This window comes from Jaculus jaculus, chromosome 3 (assembly GCF_020740685.1).
Source record: "Jaculus jaculus isolate mJacJac1 chromosome 3, mJacJac1.mat.Y.cur, whole genome shotgun sequence".
Classification (NCBI taxonomy): Eukaryota; Metazoa; Chordata; class Mammalia; order Rodentia; family Dipodidae; genus Jaculus; species Jaculus jaculus.
This window is the reverse complement of record NC_059104.1, coordinates 129,314,715-129,320,772: the sequence shown is the minus strand read 5'-3', so window position 1 is coordinate 129,320,772 and position 6,058 is coordinate 129,314,715. Positions and strand designations below refer to the sequence as shown.

Here is a 6,058-nt window from a genome sequence, read left to right as displayed (position 1 = left end):
GTTTATTTCAGGCTTACAAAGTCCAGGGGAAGCTTCATCATAGAGGAAAAAGCTGGCTTACTTCCATAGATCCATATCAGAGAGGTATCACCAAAACAACCAGCAAGCACAAATAGCCAGATCTCAAACTGCTCTGGATATACCTTAGGGCTGGAGGTAAGATTCACCCTAGTGACATACCCTGCAGCAGGCCACTGAAGACTCAAGTTGTGAGCTCAATCTTGATAAAAATACTGGGGCCTGTGGGGGTATACACTCAAAATCCATAAATGCTAAATGATTCCACTTGTATGAAGTTACTAGAGCCCTGAAATTCAGAGAAAGAGAGAGACAAAGAAAGAATAATAGTGTTTTCCAGAGACTGGGGAAAGGGAATACAGAGTTATTATTAAATGCACACATCAGTTTTGCAAGGTGAAAAGAATTCTTGAGATGGAAATTAGTAAATGCTATTTTTTAAATGAATGGTACTTGCTGCCACTTAAGTATACACTTAAATAGCAAAGTGGTTATCACACACACACACACACACACACACACACACAGTCTTACCACATAACTAAAGGTGACTAATTTGTCCTTGTACAAGATAAACCATGCCCTACCTACAGTACAAGAATTTGCTCTTGAAAAGAAAGGCCCAGATCCTTTGGAAGGAATGGTTTAGGGACTGCCTACAGTCACCCTTGGTTATCTGTATCCATACATTTGCGTTTGTATACAAAATGCATTGTACATTTTGAATTTATTGCCTTAAAAGAGCAGTTGTGTCATTTGGTCCTTGTAACAAAACAGTCCAATATACTAAATATTTAATTAATTAATTAATTAATTTGACAGACAGAGGAAGAGAGAGAGAAAGAGGCAGTTAGAAGGAGAGAGAGAGAGAGAGAGAGAAAATGGACACACTAGGATCTCTAGCCACTGCAAGTTAAGTCTAGACACATGCACCACTTTGTGCATTTGGCTTTACATGGGTAGCGGGGAATTAAACCGAGGTTGTTAGGCATTGCAGACAAGCACTTTAACCACTGAGCAATCTTTCCAGCCCTCAAATATTCTTTATTTAGGAGATATATGCTAAAGCAATTAAGTCTTATAATATCTGAAAGTCACTTTTTAATAGTTTAAAATGAAGCACAAATAGGAAGATAGAGAAAAAAATTGACAACATGTGAAATATTGAGCAATACTGTGGTTACACATGTAATAATTCCATCATTTTGAGGTTAAGGCAAGAGAATCATAAGTTTAAGGGCAGCCTGAGTAACATAGTGAGACGTTATTGAAGGAACAAACTGAGATGGGGGGGGTGCACAGGGAAACTGATCAAGTAACTACCCTGTGATCAGTATAAACTCATTACTAGGTACAAATTGTCATCAGGCCTCCTGAAGAATGTGGTTACTTATTCATAGAAAGGAACAGAGGAGGGAAGCACATTATGTACTGGTGGAAGCTGGTAGAGTTTGGTCCAGAGGTAAATAAGAGCAGGATGCACAGGCCTGGAGAAGCCAACTACATGGTGATAATGGCATGGCCTAGTCTGGAGTGAGACAGTGGCATCCCAGGCTTGAGGGGTAGTATACAGATTGGAGTAGTGTCTCACTACAAGGGAGGCTGTGGAACCCAGCACACCTCAACCACACAAAGTGAATGAATACTAGGGTGTATTGTTGGGGGCAGGCTTATGGGTGTTATAGCCAGTTTCCTCTTGTCACTCTCCTGTTGCTGTTATCTACCTGATGTTGGCCAGGACGTGATGTCTATCCTCTGCTCATGCCATTGTTTTTTCTGCCATGGTGGAACTCCCCCCTCGAGTCTGTAAGCCAAAGTCAACCTTTTTTCCACAAGCTGCTCTTGGTTGAGTGATTTCTGCCAGCAATGTGAACATGACTGCACAGCTCAGGACCTAGCAGTCACAACACCTAAGCTTATGGGGGACACTAGAATCAAACCACCACACCTACCAAACATAAAACCAGTGCTTTTCAAATTATTCCATAAGGTAGAAAAGTAGGGGACATTTACAAACCCTTTCTATAAACCTAGATTTATACCAATAGCACAACCTGATAGAGATCCAACAACAAAAATACTTATAGACCAATCCTCCTGAAGAACATACTTACAAAACTTATCAATAAGGGTGACTGAGTATGGAGCCTGGAGCAAGTGGGTGAGTGAGCAGAAGAGGAAGTGAGCAAATAAGCGCAGTGTCTGGGCCACTGAGCCAGCTGAGACAGAGGTGCTGGAAGGCACCACGGGGAAACCACTCCTGTAGTTGGGAATGAAAGCTTCTGGTTGACTTAAAATCACTGGGCTTCAAAAACTGAAGACATTCCAATGTGCATCACAATGTTAACAGTAGATGTTGCTGCTCATTAGATTAGGGTTCCAATAAAACAGGATTTCTGCATAATGGACAGGTCTTGGGGAGTCTGAAGATTTGCTAGGGCCGTTGAAGTGAGTTTAAAAATAACTTTTCAAAATATTGATTTATTAACCATGGCCTGTAATCTGAACACTTTTGCTCAGGAGCACCTCACTTTATTAATTGTTGTCAAGAACTGTTTATAATTTGACACATTGCAAGATAATCTTCACTGTCTGCTCCAATGAATGGCCACTCCTTTGAAGAACATGGTCCATCTCCAAATTCAAGCTTGCCCCTCTTACTGTTTCCCTGAGTGAAAGTTTAAATTGTGTGTGGCTTTAAGAAACTCATTGTTGCAATCAGGTTTGCATTACTGCCACGAAATACCCAGCCAAGAGCAGCTTATTGGGAAAAAGGGTCTATTTTGGCTTACAAACTTGAGGAAAAGCTCCACGATGTTGGGGGGAAATGATGGCATGAGCAGAGGGTAGACAACACCCCCTGGCCAACATCAGATGGACAACAGGAACAGAAAAGTGCGCCAAGCACTGGCATGGGGAAACTGGCTATAACACCCATAAGCCCATCCCCAGCAATACACCACCTCCAGGAGGTATGAGTTCCCAAATCTCCATCAGTTGGGAACATAACATTGAAAACACATAAGTTTATGGAGGACACCTGAATCAAACCACCACCTTCAGTGAATGGGGTCTTCACTTCCACATCTCCGCTTACCTGCATAAAGAACTTCCTTATTCCCTGTGTGGCTCTGTGTGATTAGGGCTCTTGGCTGCTTCCACCATTGCTCATCTCTGCAGATGATGCAGGCTGTAAGGCAGAGTTACTAACTAGCTTAGACATAGACTTACTTTTAGAAGACTGTACTTTCTGGTTTCAGATACAATATTCCTGTCAGGTAAAGCTTTTGTGTGTACAGCCAGATCAATGATGCATATGTTGACACCCAAACTGTTTCTGCAGCACATCTCAGCTATGCATCTGACCAGAACAAGATTGTCCAAGATTCAGACCCTTCCACCTTAAAGTTACCACAGAGTGAGGATGTCTCACTCAGGGCTGGCAAGGTCTAGCAAGTGAACCAAATGCATATCCAGCTACACACAGAGACCAATATTCTCCCAGCTCAGGGGAAGACAAGGCTGCTGTCCCCTACCCAGGGCTCCCATGTCTCCTGCCAGCAAAGCCAGACTATAAGATTGGCAAAAGTGACCTGTGGCACCTACAGTCAGTGATGAAGATAGGCTTCCCAAGTGCTACCCTCAAGAGGACCCTTTCCTTTTTTTTTTTTTTTTTTCTTTTGTTGAGGTAGGGTCTCACTTTTGTCCAGGCTGACCTGGAATTCACTATGTAGTCTTAGCCTTGAACTCATGATGATCCTCTTACCTCTGCTTCCCAAGTGCTGGGATTAAAAGCATGCACCTCCACACCTGGCTAAGAGGACCTTTTTCATAGTTACTTCCTCACTCAAAGTCCTAAAAGTCTTCTACCTTACTTCAATAGGGTCAAGCCCTTATCACAAAACTTTGCCTCAGGTCCTGTTGCAGTCAGGTTCGCATTGCTGGCAAGAATCACCTGACCAAGAGTAGTTTGGGGATAAATAAATTTATTTTGGCTTACAGACTTGAAGGGTAGCTCCATGATGGCAGGGGAAAATGATGGCATGAGCAGAGGGTGGACATCACCCCCTAGCCAACATCAGATGGGCAGCAGGAACAGGAGACTGTGCCAACATTGGCATAGGGAACCTGGCTATAACATCCATAAGCCTGCCTCCAGAAATATACCACCTCCAGGAGGCTTTAATTTCCAATTGCCATCAGCTGGGAAACTTAGCATCCAGAACACCAAAGTTTATGTGGGACATCTGAGCCAAACCACCATGTTCTGACCCTGCCCCCATAAATTGATACTTTAAAAAAAATTGAAAAAAAAAGAAATATTCAACCAATACAAGATTTAAACAGAGCAAACATAAAACTCTGTAGCGCTGGGTCCAACAACTCTAATCAATGACAAATCTCCAAGTCTAATAATTCTAAAAAGTAATAAGTCTCTGGTGTTTCAATTCACCCCTACAGCTAGGATACTTACAGTCCTGGAAAACTTCATCTGGGGTAGGCAGCATTCCTTGGCAGCCATCTCATACCAGCATCTCCACTGGGTTTCCACTACAAGCTACAGTTCATCTTCATGGGACCATCGGGTCTCCATGCAGGCATCATCAAACCTGCTTCACACTCACACTGCCCATGGCCATTTCCCAAACACAAGACCTCATTGCAAACTCAATGACACTCTCTGTCCTGCATTTCTTACATTCCACAATACCAGGTAGGGTGCCAATTTGTAAATTCAGGGGGAATAAAGCAGAGTTTGAAGAACAGAGCACTTCTTGAGCACTCAGGTCCCTTCAAAAGAGTCCACATTCTTCCTCTTGCCCCAGTGCAGGTCAGCTAGCCCTATCTCAAAAGAAGGGGCAGAAGTTTCAGCCCAAAGATTTCATTTCTGTGCCTTATCCTTCTGCTCATATCAGTCCGTTTCTACAGAATGCATAAGTTCTCAGGACATGACCATAACAGCAAGCCTCTCACACAAACTGCTTCTAGCCTAGTCCAGGGAAAGTTCTCACCTTCATAAGCCAAACCTCACAGTCTAAACCTCACAGTCCATAGTTCTTACTGCATTCAGGTCTTGCAACTCTGACCAGAAGAATGCATCAAGCTGCACTTACAGCACTGCAAGGTTTCTTTTAGGCCAAATTTTCAAATCCTTCCACATTCCTCTTGAAAATAAGCTCCAAAAGGCCAAAGCCTCACAGTTAGGTGTCTAGCAGCAATCCTACTCCTTGGTACCAATGTTACTGTTGCAGCCAGGTTCACATTGCTGGCAGAAATCACCCAACCAAGAGCAGCTTTGGGGGAAGAAAGGATTTATTTTGGCTTGCAGATTTTAGGGAAAGCTCCATGATGGAAGGAGAGAATGATGACATGAGCAGAGGGTAGACATCACCCCCTGGCCTACATTAGATGAACAACAGGAACAGGAGAGTGTGCTGAACACTGTCATGGAGAACCTGGCTAAAACATCCATTAAGCCCACCCCCAACAATTCACCACCTCCAGGAGGCTTCAATTTCTAATTACCTTCAGCTGGGAACCTAGAATTCAGAACACCTAAGTTTATGGGGGACACCTGAATCAAACCACCATAGGTCCCAAGTATGTCAGTCACCAAGCCCTGTAAAAACAGAAGAGTGAATGATCTGACAAATTTCTTGTATCCTGTCCATTATTGAAAAAGCTAAGGTTAATTAAATTCATTCTTACATACTACCTGAGAGATAGCCATATCTATACAAATATGTAGGTTTTTAAGGAAGCAGAAGAAACAAACCCAAACATCAAAATCCAGTCATCACCTGCTTCCTCCAGTTTAGTTTCCTCTGCAGACAAGCTGGACTCCAGGATGAAAATGTATCTTGTTGGTCATGTGAAGTCTAATCACTTATCATATATGGTTCCTCTTTAGATATAGAAGGCATAGTTCAGGAGAAGTAACATGAGAGCAGGTGGCTTTCAATTTTCCAGTTTGCTTTGGGTTCACAGGATAACCTGTCAGATTGAGGAATGAACTTAGTGAACTTCATCTTAATGTGAA

At 42.8% G+C, this 6,058-nt stretch overlaps 1 pseudogene; it reads left to right on the top strand.

Moving 5' to 3' along the window:
* Positions 1 to 2,358: 2,358 nt before the first annotated feature.
* On the top strand, positions 2,359 to 3,478 carry LOC123459471 (annotated as a pseudogene).
* The last annotated feature ends 2,580 nt before the right edge of the window (positions 3,479 to 6,058 follow it).